This window comes from Pogoniulus pusillus, chromosome 8, assembly GCF_015220805.1.
Source record: "Pogoniulus pusillus isolate bPogPus1 chromosome 8, bPogPus1.pri, whole genome shotgun sequence".
Classification (NCBI taxonomy): domain Eukaryota; kingdom Metazoa; phylum Chordata; class Aves; order Piciformes; family Lybiidae; genus Pogoniulus; species Pogoniulus pusillus.
The window spans coordinates 39,210,913-39,225,826 of NC_087271.1; the positions used below are offsets into that span (position 1 = coordinate 39,210,913).

General features: G+C 52.4%; 1 protein-coding gene across 1 annotated transcript in view; it reads right to left on the minus strand.

Moving 5' to 3' along the window:
- The window catches only part of SEC16B (SEC16 homolog B, endoplasmic reticulum export factor), a 37,967-nt gene extending 29,721 nt beyond the window's left edge, over nucleotides 1-8,246 (minus strand). The window contains exon 1 of the mRNA XM_064148326.1: nucleotides 8,196-8,246. The gene's annotated coding sequence lies outside the window, so the exon portion shown is untranslated. The remainder of the gene's footprint in view (nucleotides 1-8,195) is intronic.
- Nucleotides 8,247-14,914: the final 6,668 nt, after the last annotated feature.

Consider the following 14,914-nt stretch of genomic DNA (forward strand, 5'->3'; position numbering starts at 1 on the left):
TCACATCTGCCAGGCAGGAAGGCAAGTAGTAAACGAGCTACATACAACCTGAAAAGCCATCTTAAATATTCCACACAGTGAAAACACCAACCCTGAGCAAGCTGCCAGCATTCCAGACACTTGACAGCATGTTACATCTCACACACAAACTGAGAGAGATGAAACCACCCGACAAACTCAAGAGCTCAGCTTCCCAGGCTGAGTACCTGCGCCAGCATGGGGAGAGCCCTCACCCTCAAGCAGTCTCGATGGCAGCTATTAACCAATTATCTCGACGACTCCTCCCAGGGTTACAGGGAGGATGTGGTAAGAGCCCCTGCTCCAGCTGGAGGTGGCATCTGGAGCATTCCCAGGCATCCCAGGGGGAGGAAAGTGGTGGCTCCCACCCGCAGCAGCGCCACCAGGTGGGTGGGATGCAGCTGCCATAGCAGCACTTCGTTTTCCTGTGCCCAGCTGGTGTGCTTGTCCTCACCGGTGGTTTTGCACCTCTCCTCCCCACACTAGGTTGTTTGCAGCTTCGAGGGACTGAGCCATCCCTCCTCTCACCACCCTCTTGCACATTTAGCCACTTGCAGACATGCCTATTAATGTTTTGAGACCTGGCCATGAATATTAATCGCATTCCAGAGGCATGCAGCGTACAGCAAACGAAGGAAAAGCATTTTACAGCCCACCTCATAGCCAGTGGAGAAACAGAGCTGCAAAAAAAGCTATCTGTGACAACCAAAGCACATCTGCACAGGCAGCTGTACATGTCCCCAGCCTGGCTGCAACTGGAACAGGAACTGCAACTCCTTCAGCTCCTGGTACAAAGCAAGAGCTCCAAAAACTTTGAAGTCTTCACCTTACTTCATTCCCACTTCAGCAAAACCTCTCACTCCTGGCTGTGAATGCTAAGTCCTTATTACTTGTATCCCTCACCCCTAAACTACCTGGAAGGAGGATGTAGTAAGGTAGGGGTTGGACTCTCCTCCCAAGTAACTAGAATCAAAGAATCAACCAGGTTGGAAGAGAGCTCCAAGCTCAGCCAAGGCCAACCTATTTCCCCAGCCCTATCCAGTCAACCAGACCATGGCACTAAGTGCCTCAGCCAGGCTTGGCTTCAACACCTCCTGCAACAGCAACTCCATCACCTCCCTGGGCAGCCCATTCCAATGCCAATCACTCCCTCTGCCAACAACTTCCTCCTCACATCCAGCCTAGACCTCCCCTGGCACAACTTGAGACTCTGTCCCCTTCTTCTGTTGCTGCTTGCCTGGCAGCAGAGCCCAACCCCACCTGGCTACAGCCTCCCTTCAGGTAGCTGCAGACAGCAATGAGCTCTGCCCTGAGCCTCCTCTTCTGCAGGCTGCACACCCCCAGCTCCCTCAGCCTCTCCTCACAGGGCTGTGCTCCAGACCCTCCCCAGCTCTGTTGCCCTTCTCTGGACACCTTCCAGCACCTCAACATCTCTCTTGAATGGAGGAGCCCAGAACTGGACACAGCACTCAAGGGGTGGCCTAAGCAGTGCTGAGCACAGGGGCAGAAGAACCTCCCTTGTCCTGCTGCCCACACTGCTCCTGAGCCAGCCCAGGATGCCATTGGCTCTGCTGCCCACCTGGGCACACTGCAATAGAACAAGAGGCAACGGCCTCAAATAGTGCCTTAGGAGGTTTAGGTTGGATGTTAGGAGATACTTCTTTACTGGAAGGGTGGTCAGGCCTTGGAACAGACTGCCCAGGGAGGTGGTGGAGTCACCATCCCTGGAGGTGTTCAAGAAATGTGTAGACATGGGTGCTAGTTTGAGGCTAGCTGGAATATTTTGGTGACAAAAATAAGATGCTAGGGTATGAAAAAGAAAACAGTGGTGAGGACTGCTGCACTCCTAGGCTTACAGAGATGGATTAAAAACACAATGCAAAATACAGATAACAGAGTGGCTCTCTGCTGCAGCTGGTGCCTCTACCTTTCTCCCTAACCTGCTTTCTGTGTAACTAATCCTTCTGCTTCCTAAGCCCCCTGGCTGATCCTCCAAACTCATCTCACAAGTAAGGCAAACTCTGGGATAAGATAGAGGGGTGGAGAGGAGGTGGAAGGGTGGTTGGGAGCCCCTCCTGGGGACTCTGGTTTCTGGCAGGGCTGCTGTGCTTCTGTATTACTTTTTTAACTTCTGTAACCAAGTGCAGTGTCCTGCATCTGGGCCGGGGCAATGCCAAGCATCAATCCAGGCTGGGCAGTGAGTGGCTGAAGAGCAGCCCTGAGGAGAGGGACTTGGGGGTGCTGCTGGACAAGAAGCTCACCAGGAGCCAGCAGTGTGCACTTGCAGCCCAGAAAGCCAAGCAGAGCCTGGGCTGCAGCAGCAGAAGTGTGGCCAGCAGGGCCAGGGAGGGGATTCTCCTCCTCTGCTGTGCTCTGCTGAGACCCTACCTGCCATACTGCATCCAGCTCTGGAGCCCCTGGGACAAGAGGGCTGTGGAGATGCTGGAGTGTGTCCAGAGCAGGGCCAGGAGGATGCTCAGAGGCTGCAGCAGCTCTGCTGTGAGCACAGCCTGAAAGAGTTGGGGCTGTGCAGGCTGGAGCAGAGGAGGCTCCCAGGTGACCTTCTTGTGGCCTTCCAGCATCTGAAGGGGGCTACAAAAAAGCTGAGGAGGGACTTTTGAGGATATCAGGGAGTGCCAGGACTGGGGGGAATGGAGCAAAGCTGGAGAGGGGGAGAGTCAGAGTGGAAGTGAGGAGGAAGTTGTTGAGCCTGAGAGTGGTGAGAGGCTGGAATGGGTTGTCCAGGGAGGTGTTTGAGGCCAGGCTGGCTGAGGCTGTGGCCAGGCTGCTCTAGGGTAGGGTGTCCCTGGGCATGGCAGGGGGGTTGGAACTGGCTGCTCCATGTGGTCCCTTCTAACCCTGCCTGATTCTATTCTCTGACTTCTGTCTACAGCTCTAGATATTGTAACTATCTGCTTGTAAAGCTGTAAACACAAAGCTTCATTCCTCAGTTTCCAGCAGCCTGAGTCTAGTCTGGGTCATTTCATAAGAGTAGGAGGGTGGCTTACACCCAAACCAGCACAACAGAGCACTTTGGGAGCTGGTTTAGTGGGCATGGTGGTGTTGGGTTGATGCTTGGCCCTGATCTTGAAGGTCTTTTCCAACCTTAATGATTCTCTAGGAAAGGCTGCTTCTGCATCCCACCACTGCAGGCTCTGCCATGGAATCTCACCTGCCTTAACCCACCCTAGGGAGGGACTGGAACGTACAAGGACCAACAGAGACGCCAGGGCTTAAACCCAGCACTGCTGAAGAGGTCAGAGAGCTTTCAGTATTCAGGTCCTCTCTTTTTCCTGTGCAACGCTCCTTATGTTTTCCCAGCCATAAAATTGATGTTTATCTCGCTGCTAACTGCCTTACAGAGATCATTACACATTGCAAATTCCAACCATTTGCAGATAAAACGAGCAGGAGCAGCCTGGAAACTGTCACAGCAGCCCTGTCACCTCATCCACGTTGCAATGGGCTGCAGCCTTGCAGCTGAAAATTAACATTGGGAGGGGGGGAAATATAAATACATATAACAAAGGGGCTTGGAAATATTTGCTAGGCAAAAAGATGGATATATTTGTATATAAATAACAATCTGAAGCTGAAGCAGAAGTAATTCTTCCACCCAGTCCCTGCTCAACCAGGGAAAATTAAGCTTTAAGTGAGATGAATTCTGAAGCTCTTCTTGTGGCATCAAGCAGGAAAAAAAAAAGGGGGGGGGGGGGAAGAAAGAGGAGAAAAGAAAAGACAGACAAATGTGAAAATAAAGCAAGAGGAGGTTATTCCTCCCTGCCTAAAATCTCCTTGCTGTATGAAATGTCCCTCTGGATCTGTTGTCTGTTGGAAGATACCGAGGGGACAGGAGGCAGAGAGGGGGATGCAGGTGCCAAAGCAAGCCCCAGCAGCTACTGCTGCTGCACCTCCCTGTCTATGTGCTCTGAGCAAGCAGGGGATGCTGAGCTCTCGTCTGGATTAGGGCTACCAGCCCTGCTGATGCCCTCAGAGGTTTCCACCCCAGCACACACACCTCCAGGCTCCTTGGCTGGTGGCTGCAGAGGGAATGAGCTGGACACCAACCTCTTCCCAGGGTCTCCAGCAAGCGCAGGAAGAAGGGAAGCTGACAGCTCTGAAATCTGTAGCCCCGAGTTATTCCAGGGTGTCCTTTTGAAAAGATTGCCATCTTGTGTCTTTCCAGACACTTGAAGGTTGGTTGCCTTGGCTTCTGAGACCGTGGGTCTCATTCAGGAGCTTTATGACACACAATCAGGGACAATAAAGACCCCTGACAGTTACAGATGGCTTCACTGTGTCCTGCTCTCGGTGCTACCTTGTAAAGTTGGGCAGTAATGTTTCCCTCATCTTTTTTTCCCCATCTCAATTTATAACTCCTCTCCCATGAAAAGCCACTTATGCCCTCCACAGTTACATACACCATATCCTTCAAGGCCAGTAAATCACAGCCCCGAGTCATGTCACATTTGGTGAAATCAAACTAAATTGCAGTTGTCTCCGAGGCGAGAAGTTGCACAATTGAGAGGGAATCAGCTCTGCTTAAAGCCAGGGACCTGGCCAGTGGTCTCCCACCGTGTGCAGGGGGGCAAGGATCACCAAAGAAGTTTTCTAAGTGGAAGAGAAAAGCCTGATACTGCAGGGGGACCCTCTGCACTGCTCCACCAAGCTGCCTCCACAGAGGTGCTTCCACGCTCCAATGGTAAGAGCTAACCCTGTTCCACACTGGGAGGATTCCTCTCTAGAATCAGTCAGGGTTGGAAGGGACCACAAGGAGCAGCCAGTTCCAGCCCCCCTGCCATGCCCAGGGACACCCTACCCTAGAGCAGCCTGGCCACAGCCTCAGCCAGCCTGGCCTCAAACACCTCCAGCCATGGGGCCTCAACCACCTCCCTGGGCAACCCAGTCCAGCCTCTCACCACTCCCAGGCTCAACAACTTCCTCCTCACCTCCACTCTGACTCTCCCCACCTCCAGCTTTGCTCCATTCCCCCCAGTCCTGTCACTCCCTGACAGCCTCAAAAGTCCCTCCCCAGTTTTTTTGTAGCCCCCTTCAGATCCTGGAAGGCCACAAGAAGGTCACCTGGGAGCCTCCTCTTCTGCAGCCTGCACAGCCCCAACTCTTTCAGTCTGTGCTCACAGCAGAGCTGCTGCAGCCTCTGAGCATCCTCCTGGCCCTGCTCTGGACACACTCCAGCATCTCCACATCCCTCTTGCAATAGAGGCTCCAGAACTGGATGCAGTACTGCAGGTGGGGTCTCAGCAGAGCACAGCAGAGAGGGAGAATCACCTCCCTGGCCCTGCTGGCCACACTTCTTCTGCTGCAGCCCAGGCTCTGCTTGGCTTTCTGGGCTGCAAGTGCACACTGCTGGCTCCTGGTGAGCTTCTCCTCCAGCAGCACCCCCAAGTCCCTCTCCTCAGGGCTGCTCTCCAGCCACTCCCTGCCCAGCCTGGATTGGTGCTTGGCATTGCCCTGGGCCAGATGCAGGACACTGCACACATTATTCTCTGTGAGCTGAGGCTCCAGCTGCCCACAGCTAGGATGCAGAAGGCTGGGAGCAGGACTAAGACAGGCTCCAGCGGCATTGATTCGTTGAGGTTCAGCCTTTGAACCTGGAACGAAAACTGGGCAGCTCCTGGGATCATCCTAACTTCTTGTTTTAAGGTCTTTTTTCTGCAGACAAAAGTCAGAGAAGTACTAACACAGCAGGGTTTTGCCCAGCTGAGCCCATCTGGGTCCATTCAAAGTTCTGGGCACTGCACCAAGGAGTGGGGGAACTGAGGACAAAGAGTGTAGAAAGTACATGGACACCAAGCTCACCCTTTACATTTTTCAGGGGCACAGTGACTTGTCTTTCTGCTTCTGCAGCACAGTTAAACTTTCATGACAGCTGAACCAGCCTGGAGAAGAGCCAGCTGCAGGCACAGGCAGCAACATGCCCGAAGAAGAGCAGGGAAGACCTGCACCACTGCAGTGCTTGCTGACTCCCCCTCCCTCTATCCCACAGGGCTCATTTGCAGAGGGCAAGGGGGGGGTGTCACATTCTGCTGCAGATTCACCAGCACAGCACAGCCTGGCACCGGCACAAGGGCAACTATTTCACCACATGGCAGTCATCCCCCAGCAAAACCTCTGCAATAAGCACTGCTATTTTGGAAAAAAGCCTCTGTTTAGAAGTTTGCTCCATGGGCTAAGCTCAGGAGGATTGCTCACAAGGTGACCTCACAACACACTGCCTGAGCTCAGCACATCAGGTGCAGGCTCTTCAGGTAGAAGAAGGGGGCCTGCAAAAAAGCTGGGCAGGGACTTTTGAGGCTGTCAGGGAGTGCCAGGACTGGGGGGAATGGAGCAAAGCTGGAGGTGGGGAGAGTCAGAGTGGAGGTGAGGAGGAAGTTGTTGAGCCTGAGAGTGGTGAGAGGCTGGAATGGGTTGCCCAGGGAGGTGGTTGAGGCCCCATGGCTGGAGGCTGGCTGAGGCCAGGCTGCTCTAGGGTAGGGTGTCCCTGCCTATGGCAGGGGGGTTCAGACTGGCTGATCCCTGTGGTCCCTTCCAACCCTGCCTGATTCTATTCTCTGACTTCTGTCTACAGCTGTAGATATTGTAACTATCTGCTTGTATCTTGTGCTAAGCTGTAAACACAAAGCTTCCTTCCACAGTTTCCAGCAGCCTGAGTCTAGTCTGGGTCATTTCATACGAGTGGGAGGGTGGCTTACACCCAAACCAGCACAACAGAGCACTTTGGGTGCTGGTTTAGTGGGCATGGTGGTGTTGGGTTGATGCTTGGCCCTGATCTTGAAGGTCTTTTCCAACCTTAATGATTCTCTAGGAAAGGCTGCTTCTGCATCTGTGAAAAACACCTCCCTAGAAGCAGCAAAAACCCAACCTGGAAAACAAAGCAGAAAGAAGGAGGGGGGGGAATAGGAAAACTAGGAGCAGCCATGAGAGAGACAAGGGAAAATGCAAAACACCTGATGCCAGATCCTTAGCTGCTGAAAACCCAGCCTGCAGAACACACAGCTCGGGGCTGGGATACACTTCCCCACCTCTGAATGTTTAATGGGACCGTACCCAGCAGTTCATCAGCAGCACAAGACACAAAGCATTTTGTACCTCCTCTCCACGTGTTGTGCAATTAAAAGGCTTCTCGTTCAGGCACAGAGGGAAAAGTCAGGGGACTTGGGCTCTGAAGCATCCATTATTCAAAAGTATATCCATTATTCAGAGTTTTTCTTAAAATCCTATTGTCAGCTCGAAAGGAGAAAGAAAATGAGTTTTGGAAAGCTCTGCTCCGTTGATATTCCACTCCCAGTTTTTGCTGATTGTGAGCACTAAAACCCCAGACACTTGGAAGGGCTGAAGAAACCCTGCATGGTGACCAAGAAATGCAATGCCCTGTAGCCACAGTTTTCTCCCCCACCACTTAACTTTAGCTAGCAGGAGGGTGATAGAACCTGGTTAACAGCATCTTCCTTTCTCAAAGTGCTCAGCTGCTCCAGGGGGAGGCTGGCAGGAAAAGGCAATAGCAGATAACTCAGGAGGCACCAGCAGACAGAATCATAGAATCAACCAGGTTGGAAGGGACCTCCAAGCTCACCCAGTCCAACCTAGCACCCAGCCCTGGCCAATCAACAGTGCAGTCACTGCACCTGACCAGCTTATTGACATCCACAAGCTCAGCTGAATGAAGTCTGGGTGGGATGCACAACCTAGCATAGAATGAACCAGGTTGGAAGAGACCTCCCAAGATCATCCAGGCCAAACTATCACCCTGCCCTATCCAACCAACTAGACCATGGCACTAAGTGCCTCATCCAGGCATTGCTTCAACACCTCCAGGGACAATGACTCCACCACCTCCCTGGGCAGCCCATTCCAATGCCAATCACTCTCTCTGCCAACAACTTCCTCCTAACATTGTCTCAGTTCTAATTTAAATTCCCCAGAGACTCAAATAGAGTTGATAGAACCAACAACAATTTACAGGAGGCCCTTCCCTCTTCCCCCTTCTTTCCCAAAGCAAAGGAATTCGATGGAGAGAGAGGAAAGGCAAAGCAGACCCAAAGAAATCATCTCACTGCCATTTGGAAGCTAAAAGAAGAAAAGTTTAGCAATAAATTAAGGGTATCTGAGGTAGGGAAGTTACAAAAGGTAAAGGGGAGGGGAAGCAAGATACAAACCATGGAAACACAACCAGATTGGAGGGCAATGGTTTGTGTCTGCCTCCTGGGTGATGGCCACATGGGGAAACAAACAGCAGCTGGAAACAGGAATGGTGATGCAGGCAAGCAGGAGGCTGGGAGATAGAGGAAGTTCTCCTGCTCTTATAGGGGTCTTCTCCAGGCAGTGGGAGTGAGCTGACCACCACACCTGGTAGTGTTCACACCCACCCCCACGGAGGGGTCAGGACCACCTGGGGTCAGGGTCAAGACCACTCCCCCAGGAAGGTTAACCCTTTACAAACATCCAGCCTAGACCTCCCCTGACACAGCTTGAGAGGGCAAGGGAGGGGATTCTGTCCCTTTGCTCTGCTCTCCTCAGACCCCACCTGCAGTCCTGTGTGCAGTTCTGGAGCCCTCAACACAAGAAGGACATGGAACTGTTTGTGCCAGCCCAGAGGAGGCCACAAAGATGCTCAGAGGGCTCTGCTATGAGGGCAGCCTGAGAGAGTTGGGGTTCTGCAGCCTGGAAAGGAGAAGGCTTCCAACAGACCTTATAGAGGCCTTCCAGTGTCTGAAGGGGACCTACAGGACAGCTGGGGAGGGACTACTGACAAGGTCTTGCAATGACAGGACGAGGAGGAATGGGTTTGAACTGGTGGAGGGGAGATTTAAACTGGATGTTATGAAAGGGTTCTTGACTGTAAGGGTGGTGAGACACTGACACAGGTTGCCCAGGGAGGTTGTGGAGCACAGAATCACCCAATGTGATCAAAGATCAAAGATCACATTGGGTGATTCTGTGCTCCACAACCTCCCTGGAGGTGTTCAGGACCAGGTTGGATGAGGCCTTGAGCAACCTGTTCTAGTGGGAGGTGTCCCTGTCTATGGCAGGGAGTTGGAACTGGCTGATCCTTGAGGTCCCTTCCAACCTAAACCATCCTCTGATTCCATCATTCACTCTAGGAAGTCCCTAAACAGTGCTGGAAGCTCAGCAAATGCAACAGAGTAAGGGTCCTGCTCCTCCACCACCACCACCACCACACTACCTCCTTTACCACCATCAGTGTGCTAAGTTCAGCTGTTGTCAGTAGCTCTGGGGACACCTTGAACATCCAAAACGAAGCCATTGTTCAGGGATCTGTGCTGACCACTATCTCCAGAGCAGCACATTTGCCTTAAGGACAATGATGCTTCAATAGTAGGTACTCAGAGAGTACTTGGAGGACACTAAATGAGCTGGATGTTATCTGCAGGGCAGCTCTGGCTCACAGCTTATTTGGACAAATTCTTTGCTGCAATAGGCCATTTTCCTGCTATTACCTGTGAAATAAGCTGAAAAGGAGGGGAAAAAAACCCCACTTCTCTTCTTCCATGCATAAGGTGATGAATTTGCAAAGCTTTTATGGGATGGATGAAAGTTAAATCACTTCCACCGGGGTCTGCAAAGCAGGACTGGGGCTGCTGCTGCTGCTGCAGTAAAGGCACGTTGAGAAAGACAGGAGGGTTGTTGCAGCAGAGGAAGGCGTTTGAATTGCAGGCGGTGCTGAGGAAGCTGGGGTAGCCAGAGTGGAAGCAAGGCTGGAACAGCAGGGCAGAACGCAGACCAATCTAAGCGTTGTCAGATGAAATGGTCTGCCCGTTGTGTCTCCGCAGCCCCTCGTAGTTAAGGGCTATCTCGTTAAGCTTCAAAGAGTGCAGCCAGCTCATTAGCAGAGAGTTTCAGGTTCCTTTTGTTTGCAGCGATGCTTCTGAAGGTACCAGTGTCTGTAATCGCTCCTCCCGGGATGCAGCTGGACTGACGCAGGGTTAAGAGGATGCTCCTCCTCGGGTAAAATTGCCTAGGAGTGCTGTAGGCAAGCTGAGGGGAAGGCTGGAGAGCAGCCCTCCTTCCTCGCTGCTCACTGCTGGAAGCAAGATGGGCCTCATTTCCTGGCTTCATTCCCTGTTCAAAACAACATGCAAGCCTTTGTACCTCCATCCCTTTCTCAGGTTGCTCCTCATTTTGCATCACACCTTTCTATTATCTGCTGCTAATGGATGCCTGGTGGAGCACTGCTCTGATGTCCTACAGCAGCAGCTTCCAAACAGGGATTGATGGTGCCCTGATTAGCTTCAGCTGCTCTTTGTGCAGCTCAGAGTGTAAAAAGAATCATGGAATTATGTAATGGCTTGGGTTGGAAGGGACTGTTAGAGCTTATCTAGTTCAATCCTGCTGCACTCATCAGGGGCATCTTTGACCAGAGCAGGTTGTTCAGAATCCTGCCCAGTCTCACCTGGAATGGTTCCAGGGATGGGGCATCTGCCACCTCACCTCCCCAGGCAACCTGGGTCAGGATACTGCCCAGTCTCACCTGGAATGGTTCCAGGGATGGGGCATCTACCACCTCACCTCCCCAGGCAACCTGGGTCAGGATACTGCCCAGTCTCACCTGGAATGGTTCCAGGGATGGGGCATCTACCACCTCACCTCCCCAGGCAACCTGGGTCAGGATACCGCCCAGTCTCACCTGGAATGGTTCCAGGGATGGGGCATCTGCCACCTCACCTCCCCAGGCAACCTGGGTCAGTGTTTCAGCACTCTAAGTGTAAAACATTTCTCCCTTCTGTCTAGTTTGAATCTCTTTGGTTTAGTTTAAAACCATCACCCTTTGTGCTCTCACAATAGGCCCTGCTAAAAATCCTCTCCCATCGAATCAAAGAACCAGCCAGGTTGGAAGAGAGCTCCAAGCTCAGCCAGTCCAACCTAGCACCCAGCCCTGGCCAATCAACCAGACCATGGCACTAAGTGCTTCATTCAGGCTTTGCCTGAACACCTCCAGGGACGGTGCCTCCACCACCTCCCTGGGCAGCCCATTCCAATGCCAATCACTCTCTCTGCCAACAACTTCCTCCGAACATCCAGCCTAGACCTCCCCTGGCACAACTTGAGACTGTGTCCCTTTGTTCTGTTGCTGCTTGCCTGGCAGAAGACACAAGAAGATGTCCCTGGAGCCTTCTCTTCTCCAGGCTGAACAACCCAAACTCTCTCAGCCTGGCCTCACAGCAGGGATGTTCCAGCTGCCAGATTATTTTGGTGGCCTCCTCTGGACCTGCTCCAACAGGTCTTGTGCTCAAAGTGAGCTGCTGTCCTCTGCTCCTATAATCAATGTCTTCAGCCACCTTAACCAAGCTGTGTCCCTGACTCATTTGACTTGCTTGCTTTTTGGATGGGGCTTAGAGAGTTTCCCTTCTTAAGGCAGGGAAAGAACAGGAGGCTGAGTCCTGGAGAAACAGCACATTTCCTTCATGGAGGTGATGACCTTCCCTGTGGACTGCACTGGAGCACATGGCTGGAGGCTTAATTTGCCTGCAAACACAAAGCCTTGGGTCTCTGTGGTGATACTCATCAGGACAGGGCTTTGCAGGGAAGGAGGGGGGAGAACAAGGATGCATGGGAGGTGGTAGATCCAGGGAAGTAGTGGAGTTCCCATGCCTGAAGGTATTTCAAAGTCCTATGGATGTAGTGCTTAGGAACATGGCTTAGCCAAGGACTTGTCAGTGTTAGGCTGATGAGTTGAGCCAAGGATCTTGGAGGTCTTTTCCAGTCTAGGCAATCCTGTGATTTATTCACATGATCTAAGCAGGACTTAGCTTAAGCTTCTTTCATACCTGCACCCTAGTTTGGGTTTTCCATTCCTGGGATCCATCCAGCCACTGTGATTGAAATAAATCAGGATGAGAGCAGCCCCTGGGCCTTCCTCTGCCCTGCATCTCCGAATGTGCTGGGTGGTGGCTACAGAAATGTTTGCTGAGCCATTACTAAGGATTAAAACACCATCAGGTGGGGGGAGGGGGGTGGACTTCTTTTTGCTTGCAGCTTTCAGGGGTGCCCATGGGGGAAATGCAAAGGAAGGCACATCAGGACCTGCTAATCCACTTCTCAGCTGTTATTCTTTCAGAAGCCACAGTCTTCGCTATGGCAGGGAGTGCTTTTATGACTCTGCACATCACAGCCCTGCCCTCACCGTGCTGAACCGGGAGTTAATGACTCCCTGGCTCAAACCCACTGAAAGGAGATTAAAAAGGGTGAGGGGAAAATGGGATTTCTTGATTTAATAGTTTTGTTTCTTAGAGAAGCAGGACTCTGGAGGCTTCTGTGCCAGGGGCCTGGTAGCACACAAACCTGCTTCTACCTACAAAACAAAAAAGAGCTTTGCTGAAATAATCCTGAGGAGTCTGCTCCATGCTTACCTCTTCTATTCTGAGGAGTGCTCCAACATGGGGATGGATAATTCCCTCCTGGCAATACTGGAGAATGGAGGAGGTAGTAGAAGGGGAAACAGGGAAATCATCTACCTGCTATGGACTCAGTGTGCTCCCATGGGGGTTGGATTAGATGACCTTCAAAGGTCCCTTCCAACCTGAACTGTTCTATGGCAGGCACACCCACTAGAAGCAACAGGTTAGTAGAAATGCAGGGAATTTTTCCTCTAGCAAAGTCCATCTCCCCAGTCCTGTCCTCCCATGGCAATCTGCAAGGAAAGGGGAAAGAATGAAGACAAATGCAGTGTGGAGATGTTATGCCTACAGGGAGTACTTGCACGTTGAGAAGGGCTGAAGAAATGTGGATGCTGAGCTTCCAGGACTGAAAAGCTCTGCTCTGGGCAGTGATGTTTCTCAGAGAACATGATTAAAAGCCTGAAAAGCCTCCAAGAAATAAACAAATGCAAGAAGCTAAGGTCCTGTCCTACCCACACCTTTCTGAGCACAGGGGGTGTTGCCCCTGGGATCTGGCCAGCTCTATGTGGACCCTAAAACAAGCTCCCCTTGGCTGCATCTCTGCAAGCTTCTCCCAAAGGACGAGGTGACCTTCAAAGAGACCAACAGCATCACCTGTGCTCCAGCCCTCTGAGCATCTTGGTGGCTTCCTCTGCACTGGCTCCAACACTTCCATGTCCTTCTTGTGCTGGGGGCTCCAGAACTGCCCCCAGGACTGCAGGTGGGGTCTGAGGAGAGCAGAGCCAAGGAGCAGAATCCCCTCCCTTGCCCTGTGCCCACACTGCTCTTGCTGCAGCCCAGCACAGGGTTGTGTCTGGGCTGCACTCACCCTGCAGGCTCCTGTGGAGCTTTTCATCACCCCAGACCCCCAGGGCCTGTTCCTCAGGGCTGCTCTCAGCCATTCCCCACCCAGCCTGGATTTGTGCTTGGGATTGATCCAGTCTCATTGTCTTAGTGGCTTTCTGCTGGACTCTCCCCAATAGTTTCTTGTCCTTCTTGAACTGTGGAGCCCAGAATACAATGCAGTACTCCAGATGAGGCCTCACCAGGGCAGAGAAGAGCGGGAGGAGGATCTCCCTCAACCCACTGGCCCCACTTTCCTTAATGCACCCCGGGATGTCATTGTCCTTGGCTGTAAGGGCACACTGTTGGCTCGTAGTCAGCCTGTTGTCCACCAGGATGCTACATCTCCAGCCCACAAAAATACTCTTTTCTATCAGGGATGTGCTGGGTGCCACAGCTGTCCAAGAGGTACCTCTGGGAAGGAGGAGGCTTATCCCCTCTCCAGCCTTGGCCAAACCCAAGGGGCTGGCTCTGCCCCAGCACAAAGTGAGATGAGGTCCTGAGCAAGGATCAGCATCTGCTGGCTGACCTTACAAGCTGAAGTTGATTAACTCCAGGCTGTAGAGAAAATGTCACTCCTGTACCGTTCAGACAGAGCATGGAATTGTCTCTGCTGGGGTGGGGGGAGGACAGTCAGCTGAAATGAGGTGTAGACATGATTCCTGCAGGCTGTCCCCACCTCTGCTCTTGTCTCTCTCTATGAGCATCAGGAAGCTGCCTAATCAGTATGGCTTTGCCCAGTGATGCTTCTGTATTTCAGAGGGGTGGAGAACTTGGAGCTTCAGTTGCTGCTGAAAAAGCAGTGAGCTGCAGACATCCCCTCCCCACCGAGCTCCTTAGCTGTGGCCCTGCTCCTCCCAACCAGAGCTGCTGCCCTAGGGCCCCAGAGGAGAGATACACCTTTGGTGAGAGGACTGTGCAACCTCACCTGCTCAGGACGATTCCCAGGGAGGGAAGTGGGGAGTTAACTCAGCACTGCGAGTGGCCTGCGGCTGACAAAGTCTCTTGGCACTGAACATGTCCACCAGGAACATCACATCTGCAGAGCTGCAGGATGGTGGAGGTCAAGCCCAGCCCTCCTGCTTGAGCACAGTCACCTGGAGTAAATTCTTTGTGGGAAGTGGGCACGGTTAGTCTGTAAAGCTCATGCTGTGTGTTTGGGGGGTTAGTTTATCAGAGTTGCCTTTCCTGCAGGTCCTGGCAATTTCATTCTGATGTAATTCAGCAGGTTAGGGCTGGCTGACTCCATCTGTCGCTGGCCACCTCCCGCCTGGATGCTGTGCAATCCTCACCTCTGTGGGACCTGCATACTTCCTTAGAGGGAGAACCAAGGTGCAAACTTGAAATGATCCAACCCAGCCAATTCTGATGTGGGCAGAAGAGACAATGTGCTCCACGTTTCTGACAGATGAAACACCCAGCTTGGGAGTCAGACTTCCCTCTGAGTTGCTGCTGCTGCCACTTGCTGCACCACTTACTGAGGCTGTGGCCAGGCTGCTCTAGGGTAGGGTGTCCCTGCCCATGGCAGGGGGGTTGGAACTGGCTGCTCCTTGTGGTTCCTTCCAACCCTGACTGATTCTATGATTCTACCTGAAGCCTGTGCCCAGCAAGGTTCATAGACTCATAGAATCAACCAG